Here is a 21674-nt window from a genome sequence, read left to right on the forward strand (position 1 = left end):
GTACTACTGCTACCTAGTCTGACATTTTACATACTACAGGACACGTTACCCTGCTTTGCACCCAGCAGTTTGTGTTTGATCGCAGCAGGACTTGTATTTTGCCACAAATAATGTTAGAAAAAGCCATGCAGTATTCATGGGAAACTACAAAGCGGGAGAGAACATAGCCCTTTCCGTGGTCGTTTGTTCTGTCGGTTAACTATCTTTGTTCTTATAATTGTGTGCTGTTTTTCTAATTTAAATGCATCTGACTTCAGCTTCTAGCTGCTGCAACTCATTTTTTTCTCTGCAAGATGAAGGCGGCATGTGGTGCTGAACATCATCTCTGCAGTCAGGTCGCCCTCCAGACTCCTCTTTGATATGGGAACTGCAATGAGTGCCTTAAGCCTTGTGAGGTATTTTCCCTAGACCTCAAATAATTTTAATTAATCTTTTTAAAAAGTCTCTGATTTTTGTCAGATCCTTGAGTTGAGCAAATTATTCCAGCAGAAATTTCTGTAAACAGGAATGATCTGAGCTGCCAGCTGCTGCCTGCTTCTTTGTGCTGCTGCTGCCACCCCCGTGAGACGCTGCTCTTCAGCTCATCCACTTTGACCCCTCATGCCTTGTGTTTCAGAAGCTGTGAAGACTACATCTCTTGCTCCTAGATACAGAACTTGATGCTTGCCTGTTCCTAGTATTAAGTTTTGTAGTTCAGTTGCTGATAGTTTAGTGTGAAACCAGATAAGCATCTCAAGAATAAGGCATTGAAATCCAGGTTTGTTTCTGTGTCCTCTGCCCTCATTACTGGGCTACAAAGGCTCATCTTTGTTCTTTTGCTTTCTGATTCTTCAAATCTGCCCTTGCAATTGGGAGGACAGTCACCAAGAGGAGTGAAAAGTGATTGTGTGGCAGCCCTGATGCCATCCCAGGGGTTTGGGTGCTCCCTTGGCAAGAGGGCAGTCAGTCCAAACTCATCCAGCCTGAGGAGGGCTCAGATTTGTCTCCCCCTCCCTGGGCGATCATCAGCCTTTTCTAACACCTTCAGCTTAAAAACAAGGAATAAGGCAGTGTCATGTACTCAGAGAAAGCTGACAGCCTGGGAGCAGAAGTCTGTTTTGGAGCATGCGTGTCAGGTTCTATTAGGCATCCTGCTAAAGAGGCATCAGACCTAAATGTGTTTCAAACCAGAACTTAGCATCTGCAAAGAAAACATGCAGGGTCTAAATCCCAGTTCTAGGTGCTTTCCTCCCTTCATTCCCTGCAGAGGAATCTCAGGAGGCTAATCCAGGATTGTAACCCTAAGCCACGTGGCCAGGTCTGCTATTTAAGCACTTTTACGCAGCTGGAATCAAGATCCCCAGGTTAACTCCTGATTCCTTCTGTAAAACAGATCTGGAAATGTTTCCTTACCCAGAAGAATATTGTATTAAAGGACCTGAAATGTGTAGATAGGGTGAGTGCCAATTAAGTTTCTTAAACAGCATTTACTTTATATATAGAGAACCTTTCAGCAACAATATTAAATTGTACTTGAATCCCCCCCAAACAGTATCTTCTTAGTACAGCTATTACTGATAATAAATCCCTAATTAATGGTAAATATAATTGCAAACCCAACAATTATTTCTTCTCTTGTGTGTAGCTCTGGAGAGTAAAATGGTAACTTAGTGCTGTGAATGAAAAAAATTGGCCCGTAGTTATTTAATTTTGGGTTTGAAATGTCGTCTTTGATCTTTTGTTAGTTACTTCTTGGAGAGACAGGCAACTGCTCCAGAGCTGAAAGTAGAAGGACACATGAGTGAACAAATAGTGGCCAATGGCATGCAGAATTCAAGCATTCATGCATTAAAGTATAATAACTATTGTGCACACTGGCATGTCTCATAAACACCTTTGGATAGAACCGCTAAGGCAGGTCACAGCGAACCCTGACAACTAAACTGTGCTGTGTGCTTTTTGCTTAAAAACGCTGAAACTGTATAATCTGATTGCATAATGCAACAGAGCTCTGAAGTTTAGGGTGCTGGACTATGTTTTAGGAAAACTGAAACAAAGAGAATGCAGACCAGATTTCTAGATCATAGGACATAAATGCAGCAGAATTCAGCTGCAGGTGCAAATTTTTTCTCATAATGACCAGCTATTAAGAGAGGTTCAACAGGAAGATCTTTCCTTCGAGTGCCAGCATTTCATTTCCTTGCCGTTATAGTTCCATGAAAATTACTTTTTAATCTAGACAGTTAATATCAATGCATGAAACACTGGTTCCCTGTCTCTCTTTTAAAAAAGTGGTTTCTAGCGTTGCTCGCATTTCTGACTTAGCCAAGGTGTTCTCAATGAAAAGCTAAAAGGAGTCTGTATTGAATCAGAAGCAGCCTGCAGTGTGTACCCTAGAACTGTGATGTACACTGGGGCTGTTTATCAAGACCAGGTAATGTGCTAGGTGAACATGTGTCTGCTGTAAATGGGATAGCTTACAAGGATTTGACTGGCCTGAATTAAGAAGTTACTTTATTTCAGGCACTGCAAGCTTTCAACAAGAACATTTCCATCATAGTTAAATGAAGTGTGTTTCTTGTACAGCTGTATTATTCTTCTCTTTGGAAGCAAAAAACCCCGACCCAACAACCAAACCAGATATTCTTGAGCGTTTCCTTTACCTTCCAAGCAGTGCAACTGGACATTTGATGATTTAAAATGACATTTATAAAAATATTTCTAACAGAAACTTCCAGGTTTTATTTTGCACGTCTTGTAATTCTAGATTATCTGTCTCACCATTTATGGGCTGTCTGGCTCTTCACTCCAGATAATTTCCTAAGTGCACAACGGGGGCAGAGCTAAGTCAAAGTAATTCCAAACAAAGAGATATTTGCCCTCAGCATTGCTTTTCTTTCTCCAAAATGAAAGCATTTAGTGAAAAATCTTCATTAACACCAAAGACAATACTGTTTATCAGTTGTCATCCAGAAGATAAATTCTTCAGCCTGTTCCTATTGAAAGCCAGAAGAGTATATAAAGGTCACTGGATGCATATCGATGTTGTTTCTGTCTTAGTAGGACCAAATGCACCTTTGATTAACCTACTGTGGAAGTTATTGTATATTTATTTAATCTAAAGATGCATTGAACAGAACAAGAATTGGGTGGAGTGGGTTTACTGTAGTCTTTATACCCTTCCATTAAATATGAACAAGAAATTGCTGTAGCATGCTTTAAAATTTCTGCATATGTTCTTTGTACGTGATATGAAAACAAGAAAATCTATTCTTGAACCAGATTTTTTTTTTTAATCCATTAGTCACTATTCACCATTCTCCTCCTGTTGTGTCATGCAGAGAGCGTGGCTGGCATCACCTGACCTGCATAGTCAATCACATAGTCCAAAAATCCATTGGCACACACCACAGATGACCAGCCAGCTAAAAATGAATCAGAAGTGATGTATTATATGGATTGCTTTGCAAAACTGCTAACAGAGGTAAGGGCCAGACTCATCAGGAACATTTACTTACTGGCATTGAAAAATCAGCTGGGGATTTTTGTGTTTTAAAGTCATTGTGCCTGGGGAAAGTTTCCTCAGCTGCTGCATTTGGGTCACAGCAGACTGGATCCATATTATCTTTAGTTTTTCCTCATTTGATGGGACTGTGGTTCATTTGCTCTTTTTGGCTTCTCTGCCCAGAATAGGCTCTTTGCCCCTCTCCTTCTCATGAGGGGAGGCTTTGCAGCCCAACAGCCCCAGACCACCTGTATTGAAGCTGTCTCTTCAGATTGTCAGAAGTTCAAATACATTTTTTCCCAAGAGATTCCACCACAAGCTGTCTGAATTTACAATTTTCTCTCCAGGGACATCCATGTAAGAACAAACTATGCCCAGGCTTTGTAAGATCTTTTAAAAAATAGCCCTGTTTTTAACTCAGAGTTGTACAGATCAACACTCAGCTAAAACACCTGTACCCAATTCAATGCCTCATTTCCCTCCTCGTTAGTGAGTTCTCTGGGGAATACAGTGCACTTCTGCACATGGCTTCTTCGTCAAGTCACACACGTGTCCCCTGCAGCCCATCTCCTCCCTTCGTAGCTGTTTCCATGGTGAAAATGACCTCATTTCTGCAAAAGTGGATCCCTCAGTTCTCTCCTGTTCAAGCTTCCTTGACGTTACCTCCCTCTCAGTTACCATTTGTTGGGGACACCTTCAGTTTGCTTCATCAAGTGACCAGTTCCCTACCAGAACATTCAGTTAGTGACTACTTAGTGAAAAGCCAACCCTTAGCAAATTATACCCTGATTTTTTTTTTTTGGCTATGAAAGCACCTCGTAAATTGTAAGTCTCCAAAATTCACTGGCCTTTCTGTGCTGGTCTTAGCCAGGTGAGAGCACTTCTGCCGTCTTCTAGGGATTTGCCTCTTTGTGAAGCACCCCATGGAGAACACAGAGCATCCCCTGAAAATGCTACTGTGTAAAATGCCAAGGATTCAGGAAATTCTTCAGTTTTGGTAACTTTAGTGCTCTGTGTGTAGAGCCATAGTGTGTATTAAGTAGCTGATTAAGACCCAGTCCTTTGAGACTCGTTGAAGTATCCATTTCTTTAAAGCTTGGTTTTCCTGAGGAGGAACAGCAGCAGTTTTCAATTTTCAATCTCTGACAATTTTCAGTGAAATCTGTGTGAACATGTTTTTGACTTTTCCTAAAACTGCCTTCGCTCCTCCTTTAGTAAACATATGCCAAGAGCAGCTCAGGCTGGGTTTGATGCAACATTTGGGGGTTTTTCACTTACCTGTAACAGGACCAACTGCTCTAACATCCTTGATTTGTACACGACTGCCAACATTTGCCCTGTGACAGGAAAGATCTGGCCAAACACCACCCTTGTACCTCCCCACTGGTAAACCTGGTCACCTAATACCGGCTTGTTTGGTATATGCCAGGTTAATTTGTTAATAGATGTATGACTTTGCTTCAAAATCCTGACAAAATACCAGCTTCTTTTACTAAACAGACATAATTCTCCCATGCTTCAGCGTCACCCTTAGGCAAGCTGCTAAATAATTAAATTAGAAAAACATGAGAGTAAGCAGCATAGGAACGGGTGACATTCCCCAGCAATCTTAGTTTTTTCATACCACACAGACTTTCTTGTCTTTTTTTCCCAAGTGAACAGCCAGAACTATTTCAGACAGATGGCCCAGTAACCTTTGATATTCCCTACAGATCTTTCCTTGTCATAAAGAATCCAAAAGCAGTACTCTCAAAGAAATCAGAAACCTCGTTTTCTGCAAAAGCTCACTTCTTGATCTTCTCCAAGGGAAGAGGGTATAACTCTGCCTCTACCCTCTACATACAGCAAAGAGCAGCTGCTCTGACTAGAAGGTAGAACCTTTTTTTTCTGTACCACCTAATGTTATTTCTATATCTGTATATTTTTATAAGTCCTTTCTTAGTATCTGCACAATGTAGAAACTGAATAAAAGGGATATAAGCTGTATCTTGTTCTTGACAGATTTAGCTCTGAGAAAAATGTGAGAAAGATCATGGTTCAAGCAATAAAAGACGAACAAGAAGTTTGGATTCCCTTGGATGTCTGCCAGTGGATACTGGCTGATTCACTTTGGACAACTCACTCATATAAACAACTTCCTTCTTGCAGCAAGAGTTTTGAGACTGTCATACCCACAAAGTGGTTAGGACCTCAGCCGTGCACCTCTTCTGAAGGATGGTCTCATGTGGCACAGTACTTCAAGTACTGTGTGGAAGCATTGGTTCATAGTGCCACCTACAGAATCACCACTTCCACTTGATGATGAATTAAGGGGACAACACGTGGGAAGTATCTCTTTCCTTTCTCTTTTAGGACCTGTATATTAATTTGACATTATCAGGAAATTGTGAAACAAAAGCCACAATCTTTTAAATGTTAAAATTATAAAGATTTTCAAGAGAGGAATGATATGATGCACCTAGGGTATTTTTAAGCATCTTCCATTAATCTAGGCTGTGAAGTGAAAATTCCTGCCCTGGAAAGCAAAATAAACCTAAACACAAATTGACAGTGGAAGGAGGAAAGATCTGGGACTTTAATACAAGGATAACCCTTATGAATGATGTGCAGACATTGGAAAACATATGTAACTTATTAGGCCTAAAAATATGGAATTTACTTTCCATGTTTAAGAGAATATTTTATTTCAAAAATATAAATTCAATGAATATACTGCATTGTTTTAAAAAATGAAATTACACAATCTATGAATGGAATCCTGTTTGTACCAGTTGCTGTACAAGTATATGTGAAGAGATGATTTGTACACTTGGAGAGCTGCAGTGTAGAGCTACAGTCTGAAGGATACCCACTCAAAAACTTCAGGAATCAGACTAGTCCTTGAAAGAGTGTGAACTGGCGTTGGCACATGGCAATAAAAACTGTAGTGGAGAAAGCTATCCAAACAACGTATTGGTATGAAGATATCCTTTTGGCTTACTTTCCTTAAGGCTAATATCTATATGTGTGTGTATCTATCTATCTATATAAAATTAAGAGAAGTAGACAGGACAATAAGGGGAAGTTTGGACTTCAGACATGTCTTTTGTCAATTTCTGCTTGCAAAATTTAAGACCCTGTGGGCCACTATCGAGATCCATCAGCTGAGTTTGAGAGATGCCTCACTGGCATCTCCAACAGGGCAGTCATAGTTATCCCTTACACGACCAGTTATTAGTGTGCTAAGTGTGAAAGAGACGTTGCTTTTTCCAAAGATAAGTTGATGCATGTTAGAGAATTGTTTCAGTTTTGGGCATGTTCTCACAATGATTCTGGGTTTAGTGAAAACTTACACCCAGGCAGTTGCACAGCAACAAGAATGTAGAAATGATGTACAGTGAGGCAACGCGAGTTGCTTCTTTCTCCAGGCCAGGCCAGGTGCTGGGAAAGGGGTAATCGCTGTTTTATCTTTATTTGCTCTTTACTTCCACACCACACACCACATCCTGGAGTTAGACCTTGTCATTTGTTGAAGAAGCCCCAGACATCTGTCCCAAGGGCATTTGCCACCTTCTAGCATCTATGAATCTAAAAGCCCTGGGAAAAGTAATTGACTATCTCTAAAGAGGATTAATTGAAAACAACTATGTATGGAGTCATAGCATATAGGAGTTTGAGAGTCCCTGTTCCACCAAATGTTACAATTGGAGAACATTTTAAAGTGATTGTAGAAGTTCTAGCGAAAAATAGTGGGATTAATCAGCCTATGATTCCTTCCCCCATAGAGAGTGGTACTTGAGTAGAAAATTACTTAAAGCAGGCAGAATAGATGTTATCAGTCTGACTGTCATTCTTTTCAGTTTGGGGAATCTCACTGGTCCCTAAGGAAAGAGTAATCACATCCCTTGACTCATGCTGCACTGGTAAGGGCTGGTATGTTCAAATTACTGGGAACATGCATTGTATTGGGTAGAGAGCAGGGAGAAGGAACAGCTCTGTAATTACAATCCCACTTTCTGAAGCAGGTATTGGTACAAGCTGGGCTGAAAACTTCTGAAATGGGAAACAAAGAACAGGGAGAGAGAACTTTCTTACCTTCTTTGTGAGTAGCTACAAGCTACATTTCTACCAAGTTTTCAATTCTTGCACCTTTTATGTGTGACCTTTATAATCAAAAAAAGGCCAAGATAAGTTACTTTGGGTTGAACTACTTGGCTTAATATACGACAAAGTGTAAAATCAAAATACAGAAGGAAAGGCTGAATTAAAGATACCTTTTTATTGCTATAAAACACAGTGAAGTTGTGTATCTCTTATGTTTGCCCTTTAGGTTTTGATGCTCTTTGGATTTATGGTGGAGTGCTAAGTGAAAATGATAAACAGAATATAGATACTGGAAAATGGAAACGTTTCTTGTCAGCCTGCTTAATATGAGCAGCCGCTCAGTCAGTGGAAGAGATTCCAGGTTTGAATGTACTTCCTGATGCTTCTTCTACCCTTTCACCTTTTCTTTCATGCCTCTTTCTGAGATACTAACTTACCATGAGATACTTGCTATGCATTTTATGTCTGTCTCTGTCCAAGGAAAACATCTGACTGCCTAGTAGTGAGGTCTGTTGAGTTTGTTTTTGACTCAATGTCAAAACATGCTGTTTGACCTTTCACCAAGGAAAGTGGCACTTTCCTTTTAATCCAGATTTCTTAACAGAACTGCAAAAAGAGTTTAAAGGAGACTTTTCCTCTTAAAAGGGTGTTCTAAAGTACATAAAGGGTCTCAGCTTTGTCTTGGCTAAAAATGTGGTATTTATACTGTGGGAAATGTTACCCAAATGCTTCATATGTTTGAAACCTATCAGTTATCTTGTTCTCATTACTATGGGCAAACAAACATGAACATACTTAAGCAGTGTATTTTCTTCCTGGTGGTATATGGGATAGATCAGAGATAATTTGTGAAACTATTCTGGTTTGGTTTTGGATGGTAACTTTTCTATGTTTCTTAGCATGTAATCTAACAACTGTAGAGAGAGAGCTCTAACTGATATTTTTCTTGGCCACCAATATATTGGGTGGAATTAATCTGATCAGGGGTTCACTTCTAAAGGACAAAAGTCTGCATTTAGGTCTGAGGTATAGATTGTCTTTACTGTCAAGTGAGAAGAGTGGACACCAGTTTTATATAGCTTGAGTGTAACTGAGCACAACTGATGTCTAGCACCACTGGAGATACCCTAAGCAAGCCTCCTTGGCCTCCAGGTGCCAGTGTGTCCCACAACACATATGACAGCATATCCTGGGACATCTACAATGACAGCAGGCATCTTAGTTTAGGCCTTTACTTCATTTGATTATAGGAAGAGCATGCAGTAGCTAAGTGGAAACTGACATCTTTAGTGAGGACAATCTTTAATGTGATCGCCTGTGACTTCTGTGAGAAGTCCAAACACATGAAATTTCTTGTCATTTCTGTGACTGTTTAAAACATGGATCCTTTCTGTGATTATCTGTATTTGATAAGCCTAGTAACATCTGATGGTCTTGATAATAAAATGAAAATCTGATTGCTCCTGTTGTGATGGAGCCTGTCATATAAGGTGCACTGAAAGGGTGATAGGAACTGTGTTGGGTTGTGAGCAGACAATAAAGTGGAACAGCTTGTCAAAGTGATGTGGAAATGCACCCAGGAGAGCTGAAGAAGCCAACTTTATTCCTGTCAAAAAGTGGTAGAAACCCAGCTGCCATGGGTCAGAGGAGAGTGGCTCAAGCCAAGTGCCTGGGTAAATTTAATCTAAACATGAATACAGTAGTTGTACAGGCATAGAAGTGATACATGAGATCCTTAGTTGGATTTCCCTAAGAGGGTCAGTTTATCAAGATTGTCAAACCATGTCATTATAGATCACGTCTGTCAACATCATCAGAATTGCATCCTATAGAAAATTCAGAAGACGACAGTATTTCTGGATCAAGCAATGGTTTCCACTTGTGCAACTGCTTTCTCCATAGATCTTTTGCTCATGGTGGAGGAGGCAGAAGTAATCTCCCTGACAGGGATCCAGCCTGCCTTTTCCTCTTTGCAGAAGACTGCTCTAACTACCAGCCTACAAGTTCAGTTGTGAAAATTACTTTCCATTGCTCCCCGCAGATGTGTACCTCTATAGGAAAGCACTGCAACTTAATTGAATCAAAACCTTGGAGCATGAAAGTAAGAATGGCTTTTTTGCTAAACAGTCATATCATTAACGTAGAAAAGAGTCTTCAGTTGTGTTTTTTTTGCACTAAGGTGTGTTTATGTAATTTACCCAATAACTGGGTATTTATTCTTTTTCATCTAGTAACAGGTAAATGTATAATAATGTAATGTAACTAAGAACTCCCTGACTCAAGGATCAGTACTCACATTCCTCCAATCCTAAGTTAACTCCCATGAAGCTTTGGATTATGGTAACAAAATTTAGAAATTAAATTCAAACATACAGCATGTAAGAACAGAGTGCCTTGACATGACGAGGATGACCATGGCTTTGAGTGAGGAAGCCCCAGCTCGTGTCTCCTTTCTGTTTGAAACAGAACACAGTTGCAGTGGAAGTCAACCAAATCCTTAAGACATGTTTTTAGTGTCAGAACTGGAGGTGGATTTTTCTCGTCTCTCCTGGTGAAGCTGTTCATATTTATGTCAGTACTTAAATGCCTCTTGGGCCAGAGAACAAACAAGAATATCCAACTTGTTAAATTTCATGGACAGGGCACTCAGATGGGGGAAAGGGAATAATAATGTATTCACCCTGTATTCCAAGGGATCTATCTATACACTAAGACAGAACATCCCATAACATCTGTGGGTGAACAACCTAGAATGTCTGTCTTCAGAAAGCTGATTCTCAGTGCAGCTGTTTCTCACAATTAATGAAGGAAGAAGTCTGGTGCTAACGTCAGCCAACAAAAAAGTTTTGGATCAGTTATGTGGAATTCAGATAACTATACCCCAAAATTCTGGTGTATTCTAGATTCCAAAGGTCCTGAAATGTGATGGTGTTTGTGAAAGAAAAGGGATTATAATAGGTTTGGGTGGGTTTTTTTTTTTTCCAGAAAGGACAAGTGTTAAATCTCAACTAGTACTCAGTTACACAGTGCTGGAAACCTGAAATATTTCCTTTTAAACATGCCATTTTCAAAATACAGACTCTTCCAAAACATTTTCTTTCTTTTGGGGAAAAATAGGGCATGTAGAAGGAGGGAAATGTGAAGAAAATTACACATACACAGTTTACATATAATTTCATGTTGATGAAAACTGCGATTTGGGTAAGTAACCTACTTATAGATCTCCTCCTTCCCAAAGTGCCCCCCCTCCGCTGAAGTTAAAGAATTTCACAAACTTACACATAATGATAGATTACAGTCAGGAATGCCAGACTAGACCTAAAATCATGATATGACTTGCTATCAGTGCTTATCAGGTTCCTCTTATTTGCCTTCAGGTTTTCTTTTGTGTGTTTCTTTACACAGAACTTGTCTTTGCTGGGATTGAGTGGACCAATGGCTCTTCAGATCCTATAAGAGCAGCCCTAGCACTTAAGCTAATGGAGAGTTTTCGTTATCTCTCTCTCAAAATACCATGGTGATGAGCACTGAGGAAATGACTATTAATCATTTGTCAGCAGCAGCAACAATACAATTTATTTTTTTTTCAGCATTTAACCACATAAATAGAAGAACACCAATGTACAAACTTCACTTGGACAGACTTCTCAGACTTTTATATTTTTTTCTCACACAAATGCCTTGTGTGGTCACTGCTCTGACGGGAATTTGCTTTGGGGACTCACTGGTGGTGGCTGTAGCCATGTGCAAGGTGGGTTAGGAGTAAATAGTACCAATGCGGGAGTGAGGATTGTGCCTGGGGAACATGTGTCTTACTAGCAGGAGGGTGGCAATGACCTCTGCTTTCCATGGGAAGGCAGGAGGAGAGCAGTTGGATGGCTGGAGGACAGTAGGGATTAACTGTTTGGGACACCAGCTGGCCTAAGAAGAGTACTAAATGCCCTCCAAAGAAAAGGACAAAAAAAAAAAAAAAAAAAAGCAGCAATTTGGGTATCAGAGGAACCCAGTGATCAAGGCTGATGTTAACATATTAATTCTTAGTAAATGCAATAGTGTCCTACAACAGTTATCTCCGTGCCTTGCAGTTTGGAGGGCTGGCACCCTCCAGCCTCACCCAAATCCCTGGCTGGACTCCCATCTCCCATGGCACAGTGCAGTCTTCCCCCTCTCTCATGAGAATAGCTGAGTTCCTAGTGATTTGTGACCTCCCTGGTCTACCCTTATTTACTACACCTGCAAATACCCCTGAGCTGGTGATATTCCAGATATTTTCCACCAAGGAGCCATCAGAGACATTGATAATTAATATGTTTCTTGTATGACTTTATTTTAATCAAACCTTCATAGAGAAGGTTGAGGTAGAGGTTCACTGAGTACAACCCCATGCTCTATCCAGCCTACAGAACTGGTAGGAGCAGCGATTTCTGCAACGGTATTTCACTGAGTTCATGAGGAGAAGGAAGTATGTCCAAACTGTTCTCCTAAGGTATTTTTGGCCACTTGGAGCATCAAGCTGAGACTTTTCTTGAAAATGACCTTTTTGTACAGAAGTCATTATTTCCTACAGGCAGGGTAGCAACCCTTTAGTAGCAGCCCTTGCTGTTGTTTCACAGGGATGCTCTTCTGCTCGTGTTCCCTTGAGGGCCTGCAGAGCTCTAAGCACCTGCATGGGATATTTCTGAGTGGGATGCAATAACTCTCACGCCTGAGCAGCAGCACTGTGACACAGTCGGTAGAAATACCTCTCTAAGGAAAGCTAAGAGGTCATCTGCTCCATCCTCCTGCCCCAATGCATGTTTAGCTGTGCCTAAACCTTGCCTGGCTGCTGGACTTCCAACCTACCCTTAAAATTCTTCCCTGATGGTGACCACACAGTTTCCCTAGGCAGCCTATTGCAGTACTTAACTAGAGTTAGGTGTTTCTTGCCTTGCTTCAGCAATGGGGTCTACTCACTCTCCCATCTGCCCCAGGTATGGCGCAGCAGCCCTCTGTGCTGGCACCCAGCTACAGGTCTCCAGCCATAGCTCACTAACAAGCCATGGCTTTGTCATACAGGAGTGTAAATCTTTTAAAATGACACTTCAAAGAGTCCTAATCTTCTCTAAACAAATGAGTATTCCAAGTGAGTTGCTTAGCTGTCAGGAGCTCTGTCACCTCATTCCAGCATGGATGACTAAAGAAGGAGTAAGCAAAAATATATACCCATTAGAACGTATTTGTACCCTAATGTTGGCATGAGCTTGCTGTGATTTCCAGCCCGTGAGTAGCTGCTCACATTGGGCCAAGGCACACTAGCACTGTTATTAACTGTGGTGCTGTCATTTCTGCTTTTGCGTGGGAATGGTCGTCAGGTTTAACGACAGACCCTCTCTCTCCCATGGGCTGAGCTCACCTTGTTGCAAACCTGAGTAATGGAAGGCTTGTCGTTGACTGCAAGGCGTTACCTTTTCCCTTTTTGTCATCTGCTTGCTGTCTTTAAACTTGATCCTTACAGCAAACCATTCACTTATCCTAAATTACCAGTAAATCCATTTATATGCAGATATGTCACCTTTTACAGTGTCTTCTTAGTCAAAATGTGACTAATTAGGTTTGAGTTCTTTTATTTCTGAGTAGTTTAAATACTTATGAACTTAAATTTAAATAATTATAGCCTTCTCAGAATATTTTTAAGAAAGATCTATCAAGTATAAGGTTGAATTTTTATTGCCTCATTTAGCAGGCTGCAAAGAAGGAAAAGAAAAATATTAAAATATTTTGTACTGGAGGTTTAGAATTGAAAAGAGAGACCTGGAATTCTGATTACTAATTAAGTTAATATTTAACACAAATAAAACATGCAGGGTTGTAAGGAAGTTTGACAAAAAAAGCCTACAGAGATCCATACTTTTTGTACTATAATTATATTGGTATTTTTATATTATTATAGTTATTATCATGCCAATACCCATCACAAAAAAGCACCATTAAATCCTCTGAATAGTGGTTGCATATGTATGTCTGTGTGTGTGTAAAAATGTGAAGAGCTGTAAAAATATTGAACATGATTCTGATTTCACATAGTCCCAAATCCTGCAACCCCTTAACTGTAGCTACTGCAGCACGAATTTCCCCTTCTGTCTGTGAGCAACCCAACAGAAGTTAGCTTGAGAAGAATCTCATTCCAGCCATGCATGGCTGCTTACCCTTCAGTTCCAGGGCTTCCACTGAAGTTATCTGCCAAGAGCAGACAGGCGAATTACTGGTTGCAAACCCAAAGCCTGATTGAATCCTGTAGTATTGTAAGGACGTTGGCTTGGCTTACAGCCCACCACCCACCAACTGTGAGCAATGTGTCTCTTGAGAGACTCTTCAGCATTGCTCCTGGCTGCAGGAAATGAACAAGAGACAGTGGGGCTGGCAGAGCAATGTCTGATACTGCTCCCTGGTCCTTGCTTGCAAAATGTGTGCAACCATGGACAGGTGAAGCCTGGGGGCTGCAGAAATAGCCTAGTCATAACCTTGCTGGTTCCAACAGGGGTGTTCCAGGGTTACTTTGATTCAGCTGAGGTGAGAACTGAGCCCCATGTATCTTACGTGTTGCTCTTCAACAATCTCCATCATTCTTGTTATCGTTGATTTTTGTTAGGGCAGAAATGTTTAATTTACTGAAGAGGATACAATTGATTCTAAGGCAAGGCATGTCACCAGTTTTCAGAATGGACTAACAGTCATTCTTAACAAATAAAGTTGAATTTTCCTAGGAAGACCATTTTTCTATCCACATTTAGACAGCAGTATTACAGTTCTTACTGAGAACATCATGATGCATTTACAAAGATGCAATGACATGAATTAGGGATGAGGAGTACTTTAACTGCATTAGTTGGATAGTGCTGATCAATTATTTGAACTGAAGTTAAAGGCTAACTGGAATCTGGAGATTAATTTAGAGATGGTTTATGTATTCTATTTTCAGGCACCTTCATGCATTCCAAGTGTGAACAAACATAGGCCAATCAAGAGGGAAAGTGGCAGCTTGGGGAAGACAGCTCTTTATGATATTATAATGTTAGTATTACGTTTTCGGAATGAGGTTCCCGTAGGGTGTATGCAAAGCTGGCGGGATTTAGTTGAAGAGTTTGTGCATTCAGGTCAAGGCAGGTTTCATTTACAGAGGATCTTCCACAGTAGCTGGCTTCATTTACTGAAATTGCAGGAGGGACTCCCACTTTGCAAACCCACTCTGTCAGTCTCTGATGAAGAGGCCAGCCAAGCTCTGCTGGACTTTCTGCACATCAGAACAGCAGCAAAGGCCTGTAGTGAGAAGCCGAGCAGAGTTAAAGGAACACAATAGCTGTTCAATAGCTGCTCTTGCTTAAAAAATACAAATTCCTGGCAGCTGAGTCTCTGTAAGGAATGTGCAAAATAAGTGACACTATGTTAATGAACAGTAATATTTCAGTTGTTTCAGTAATGGGGGCTGTCCATTACAGCCTACGCTTACTTTTTATGGCTGTTTTGCAAACAAAAGGGAGAAAGTATGCGAAGATCTAAGTAAGCAATAGGAGAAGCAGTGCCTACAGCACAGCGTTTGCCTAGTCTGCCTTTTTCTAATGGCCCAGAAACAGCAGTTCAGACTGTCTTGGAATAATCCTTTTATGGGATACGGGAAAAACAAACTCCATAAGTATCTTAGCTCCTGCTTAGCTATGGCTTCCTGCAAATCTTCTGTCCTCCATGCTGATGCCCTCCCCTGCTTGACTCTGGGGCTTACAGCTGGTGGGGCAAGGAAGTGCTTGGAAGATGCTAAGCCAGCTAGTAAGGTAGGTTGAAGTTGCAGTGGTGTGGTAGCCACATATGTATTTGCTTGGGCTGGTTTTTCCAGCTCAAAGAATTGAGATCACCTTTAGGAGGGTTTTGTAGCCATGCACTGGTCCTGGTGAGCATGGAGAGAGTAGTCTAGACCACAGCTGTAAGGTTACAGACACTCAAAATGGGACTAGTTTTCAGAAAAAAACATCTAAATGCATCTCAGTTGGTACTAGGTGCCTATGTTTGAATGAATTAATTGACCTAGAGTGATTTTATAGTGTGATTCAGTTCCCTAAAAATAGGCAGTTTGGGTAACTTACCAGACATCCACGTGAGGCTGACAGGTTAATCATATCCTTGTAGCAAAGGGTAACAAAGGGATTACTTTTATGCCAAGAGAGCAGGTATTGTCTGATTGTCGGGGAAATCCTTGCACCAGCTCTGTCCCTCCTGCTGCTATAATTATAGGCATAGGACATGCCAGCCTGCCTAAGAACAAGAGTCATTCCTTACCCCCCCGAGCATTTAGCTGTCCTGTCCCAAGGCAGGAGCTCCAGAGGCTTTATGGAGCTCCCATGAGTACAAAACCCATATCTCTGCATACTGCTCATTTCCCTATGGACTATGAGCTCAAGCATTATATGCAAAGTTTGCTCTACCCTGCTGCCTTCATGTGTGCTTCTTAAAAGTCTCCACGTATTCCTAGTTTGGGGTCTCTCCTGGCCCCTATATCAGCACCACAAGTAACTTGAAGTCCATAATGGACATCATCTAAACCTACTGATCAGATATAATACAATTAAAATACCAGTACAATTTGACCAGAGGGTAGACTAAAGCCTTGTGGGTTGATCAGAGCAGGCAGCATTCCGGCACAGACCATGTATTGGCCACAAATTCAAAACAACACTGTGAGTAGGACAGAGGAGGGCTGACTTCTCACAGACCTGTGGTGACTAGGAACATGAGAGCCCCAGCGCTCCCATTGCCTTGGTCAGGGCACCAGCAAAGTTTCTTTTCTCTACCAGACCACCTTTTTCATGAAATCTTAGTGGCCTTCCATTTTCTGTTTGCCTAAAATTGGCCATTGGGCTCAGAGGTCACTGGGGAGGCCTAGCAAGGTTCACACCTTCATGCAGACAGTGCAATGGCATACACCATATCTTCCTTGAAAATCAGGCTAACAGACAGGTTTGCAGAGGGAAGATTCTAGTTGAAGACTTTTCCTTCCTTAGTGCTCACATGAACGATTTCAGCAACGTGGTCTGTTTCCCAAGCTGAGAGAAGTCTGGGCAGCTCATTGTTCTAAATGTGCTACAGGCTACTACCTGCCTGCTATTAAGAATTATTTGGAAGAAGAGATCAGCCCTCCTGTATGATCTTTGCTCACTCATCCATCTATTCCAAACAGCACAGGGCATGAATTCTTGAGATGTTGGGGCTTTTGGTCTCAGGAAACTCAGAAAAAAATCTCTGCCTGAGTCATGTGCTTGGAAACAGCATTTCTGTTTTTGCAGAAGTAGTAAAGCAAATCAGGATGCAAGACATTTTTCAGTCATATGTGGCTAACAGTTGGTAGATATCCCTATTTCGAAATCCAGAGGATCTGCCTTCTAGTCTGATTCCATTAACCCTCTTGAAGAGCCTGTGCCTGCCTGTCTGTGCTGGACAGGTAACTTTCTGTCACACCACCACTATGGTCTGTGCTTTCTTTGCCCCTCTCTCTAAGCACATCCTGCCCTAAGACTTGTTTTATAAAATGTTATTGCAGGGTGGATTAGCTGCACAGCAGTTTCCTCACCAGCACCAGAGCTCATGCCAGCCACAGTCCTGTGGGCATCATTTGAGGCTTCTCCTCCAGCAGAGGAAGTGTGCACCCTGGTCGTCCACGTTTTGCTGACATGTCAGCGCAAAAGTCAGATAACAGTAAATGTTCAGGCATTTAAAACACCCGGAGACCAGAGAAAGGTGCCATTCTAGAGGCTAATCCATGGCTGTGAGCTCCATAAAAAGAAAAATAAGACCTAGGGGTGAATGCCAGGGCTTAGATGCCTGGTAGCATGCTGACACTCACAAAACATTTTCCATCTGAAGGCCTCCTGGAAAGATCTCCTGGAGAGATCTTTGCCAAAGCCATTAGCAGCAGAAGGGCACTGGCCTGGATTTGTTTCTCCGAGATTGTCAGTATGTTTGGTGGCAGGGGATCTTTCCAGCCTCCCTGCAGCCCTTGGCAGGCAGCACCCTCCTTCCTCCCCCTCGGCAGCCTGGCAGGCGGTGGGGAAGAGCCTGGGGTGATGGCAGGGTCCAGGGGAGACACAGCGAAATTTTGGGCAGGCAGCGGCAGCGACTCATTGTGAGGGTCTGAGGTGGGAAAAGAGGGCAGGTGTGAGTAGGACAGAAAATTAGCACAGAGGAGCCTACAAGGATTCAGCAGTGAAGAGGAATTGCACAAGAGGAGGGAAAAGTGAACATCTGGAAGGGAAAACCAAGGTGGAAAGAACATTTTATCAATTTTTCCCCAGGGAAGAAGACTCCTCCAGCACAGAGTGAAACTGGAATAAGTGTGATGAGCAGCTCATGCATGGTGGCCAGCGGGACTGAGTGAACCTGTGGCAGGGTGGTGACCACCTGCCGGCTGGCCCCAGTTTGGTCTCATGCTCTGTCAAATGGTATTTTAAATGTTTAGAGCAAGCCAGTGAATCATTAAAAGTTACCTGGGGGCTTTTCACACTCGGATGTATGTACCACATGGGGAAGAGCTCTGCTTTCACCTGGCATAGCGCTTCTCAAAAGCGTGGCATCAGCCTAATGCATGGTTGTGAGCTGCAGGATGTCTCCCTCAGTATCAGTACATTTGCCCTTCTCAGCTCATTGCCAGTATACTTTCCTGATTGCTAGCGGTGGCTGGTTGGCTTGATTTTCCAGTAATTCTGTGACAAAAACCAGATACGGGTGAAAGCTGCTGTGCAAAAAGCAACCAAGCACAAAAGGGGGGAAAAATTGCATCTCTTCCCAGTGGCAGGGCGTTTCACTGTGATTCATTGTGCCGCTGCAGGGCTCACAGCTCTGCTGGATTTTTAACTGCTGCAGGCAAAAGCCAGATCAATCTGTTTTAGGTGTTTGTTTCGTTGTCGGTGTTCTGCGGTCTGTCAGTTGCAAAGGCAGGGGATGCTCACACAGAGACAAACAGATGATGGCAATTTATGCTGTGCCAGATGGGGGGGCGTGATTCAATACTGAGTGGAACAGCTAACTAGAAAGGCCATCAAACAACACTGTATCCACATTTTCTATAAAATTATGGTCCATCAGATCTTTGCCAGCCACAGATACCCACAAGCATGACATCACTTGCATTTTGAAGAACTTTTTTGCCCAAGGAAGTGTCATTTTATACCTGAGCATTTCTTGGAGATCAGCACATGTGTTATCTGCCTGATTGAGACATGGCAGAAAACCCAAGAGAATTTTGGCAAATGTGAACAATACCTCCTGTTTTGTCCAAGAAATCTCAGCTGACTAGGACAAATTAAATTTCTGCCTTTGTTGCAGGAATTTATGAAGTTTAAAATTACCCTTTGTCTTTAAAACATCTACAAACTTTGGCTTTTTTTTTTTTTTTTTTTACTCTGGAATCCTACAGTGTAAAAGTTAATCTGACTTAATTCTAACAGATATAATGGGCTTGATTTGCTCTTCACTCTGTCATTGTACAAAAGGAAGCCCACCATTACAGAGAGACTGACCCCAGTTGACACTTGTGGAAAGGTGAGACATCTGTGCTCAAGGGGCTGGAGTCAATGGGCTGCCATCATCTGAATCCTGCAAGACAGATCCCTTTGGTATACTCCAACACTAAAGAAGTGACCTCCCTAGTGGGGACCCATTCTCAAGTTCTTCCACCAGTGTGACTGCATGACCATGACCTTCTGTGCCCTCACTGGCTCTTAATCCAGCAGCTCTCCAGCCCGGGAAGATGACAAGAACGTGGGGTGACTCCAACACAACCATGGAAGCAGTTCCGTCCCTAGCATGTGTTTGAATTGTATCTGGGTATAGAAGACAGAGAGAGTGGTTTTAACCTTGATAATGTGCAGCTGTGACCTTGCTTTAATGATGTCCAGCTGCGATCCTGCAGCAAAGAGGTAAATAACTTTGAGGGAGTATGAGAAGAAGCCCGGGTGAAACAGAGACAAAGGAGGAATGTGATCTCACCCCTAGAAGATAAGGAAACAGCGTGAACAGCAGAGAGTAGCCTGTAGTGAACAGTGGCTGGGTGCGTGGACAGTAGAGTTTGACCAAAATAAACTCTTACCAGTGTGTGTACAGAGTATGAACTTACAAAAGCTGTAACTAACAATAAAGGTCTTTGCTTCACGACCCTTGCAAAGTCCATGCCTCGGTCACCACAGCTGGAGTTTGCATCAAGTGGCAAAACTGAAGCTGGAGCTCAGGGAGAAAAAGGAAAATTTACCACCTTTGGAAAAAGGGACAGGCAACTCAGGAGGGGACTTTAAGGATGTCATGAGGTTATGCAGGGAGAAGATTAGGAAATCCCAGCTAGAACTCAGGCTGGCCACTGTTGTAAAAGATAACAAGAATGTTTTTACAAATACATTAGAAACAAAAGGAAGGCCAAGGATAATCTCCATTCTTTGTTGGATGTGGGGGGCAACATTGCCACAAAGGATGAGGAAAAGATTGAGATATTCAATGCTTTCTTTGCCTCAGTCTTTAATAGTAAGACCAGTTACCCTCAGGCTACTCAGTTCCCTGAGCTGGAGGACAGGGACGAGGGGCAGAATGAAGTCCCCACAGTCCAAGAGGAAACAGTCAGTGACCTGCTGCTCCAGTTAGATGTGCACAAGTCTATGGGGCTGGATGGGATCCACCCAAGGGTACTGAGGGAGGTGGTAGAAGAGCTCTCCAAGCTGCTCTCCGCCATTTATCAACAGTCCTGGCAATCTGGAGAGATCCCAGAAGACTGGAGGTTGGACAATGTGACACCCACCTATAAAAAGGGCCAGAAGAAGGATCTGTAGAACTAGATGCCTGTCAGCCTGACCTTGGTGCTGGTGAAGAGTATGGAGCAGATTACCCCATTTACTATTGCACAGCACGTGCATGACAGCTGGGGGATCAGGCCCAGCCAGCATGGGTTTATGAAAAGGCAGGTCCTGCCTGACATATCTGATCTCCTTCTATGACAAGATGACCCACCTAGTGGATGAGGGAAAGGCTGTGCATGTTGTCCACCTGGACCTTAGTAAAGGCTTTGACACTGTCTCCTACGGCATTCTCCTGGAGAAGCTGGCTGCTCATGGCTTGGATGGGTGTGCTCTACACAGGGTAAAAGCAGAGTTACATCCAGCTGGCAGCCAGTCACACATAGTGTTGTCCAGGGCTCATTATTTGGGCTGGTTCTGTTTAATATCTTTATTGATGATGTGGATGAGGTGATAGAGTGCACCCTCAGCAAGTTTGCAGACAACACCAAGTTGGTGCTGGGTTGTTGATCTGCTTGAGGGTAGGAAGTCCCTGCAGAGAGACCTGGACAGGTTGGATTGATGGGTTGAGGACCATTGTATGAGGTCTAACAAGGCTCAGTGTCGGGTCCACCACTTGGGTCACACCAGCCCCAGGCAGCGCTACAGGCTGGGGCAGGGGGCTGGGAACTGCCCGGTGGGAAAGGGCCTGGGGGTGCTGGCTGACAGCCGGCTGGGCATGAGCCCCCCGTGTGCCCAGGTGGCCAAGGGGCCAGCAGCGTCCTGGCTGGTGTCAGAAACAGTGTGGCCAGCAGGGCCAGGGCAGTGACCGCCCCTGTACTGGGCACTGGTGAGGCCGCACCTCGAACCCTGGGGTCAGTGTCGGGCCCCTCGCTGCAGGAGGGACGTCGAGGGGCTGGAGCGTGTCCAGGGAAGGGCAGCGGGGCTGGGGAAGGGGCTGGGGCACAAGTCTGATGAGGAGCAGCTGAGGGAACTGGGGGTGTTCAGCCTGGAGAGGAGGAGGCTGAGGGGAGACCTTATCGCTCTCTACAGCTGCCTGAAGGGAGGGTGTGGGCAGGTGGGGGTCAGTCTCTTCTCCCAAGTAATCAGCAATAGGATGAGAGGAAATGGCCTCAAGTTGCACTAGAGGAGGTTTAAAATGGATATTAGCAAAAACATTTCTTCACCAAAAGTGTTGTCAAACATTGGAACAGGCTGCCCAGGGAAGAGGTTGAATCACCCTCCCTGGAGGTATTTAAAAGACGTGTAGATGTGGTGTTTAGGGATGTGGTTCAGTGGTGGACTTGGCAATGCTGGGTTAACGGTTG

The 21674-nt window shown here is 42.9% G+C and overlaps 1 long non-coding RNA gene across 1 annotated transcript; it reads left to right on the forward strand.

The window, feature by feature from the left end:
• Nucleotides 1-1326: 1326 nt before the first annotated feature.
• Nucleotides 1327-8945, forward strand: LOC121083532. The gene is made up of 3 exons (XR_005826402.1): nucleotides 1327-1435; nucleotides 3321-3463; nucleotides 5486-8945. It is a non-coding gene; the product is annotated as an uncharacterized LOC121083532 (long non-coding RNA).
• The last annotated feature ends 12729 nt before the right edge of the window (nucleotides 8946-21674 follow it).

This window comes from Falco naumanni, chromosome 2 (assembly GCF_017639655.2).
Source record: "Falco naumanni isolate bFalNau1 chromosome 2, bFalNau1.pat, whole genome shotgun sequence".
In the NCBI taxonomy this organism is placed as follows: domain Eukaryota; kingdom Metazoa; phylum Chordata; class Aves; order Falconiformes; family Falconidae; genus Falco; species Falco naumanni.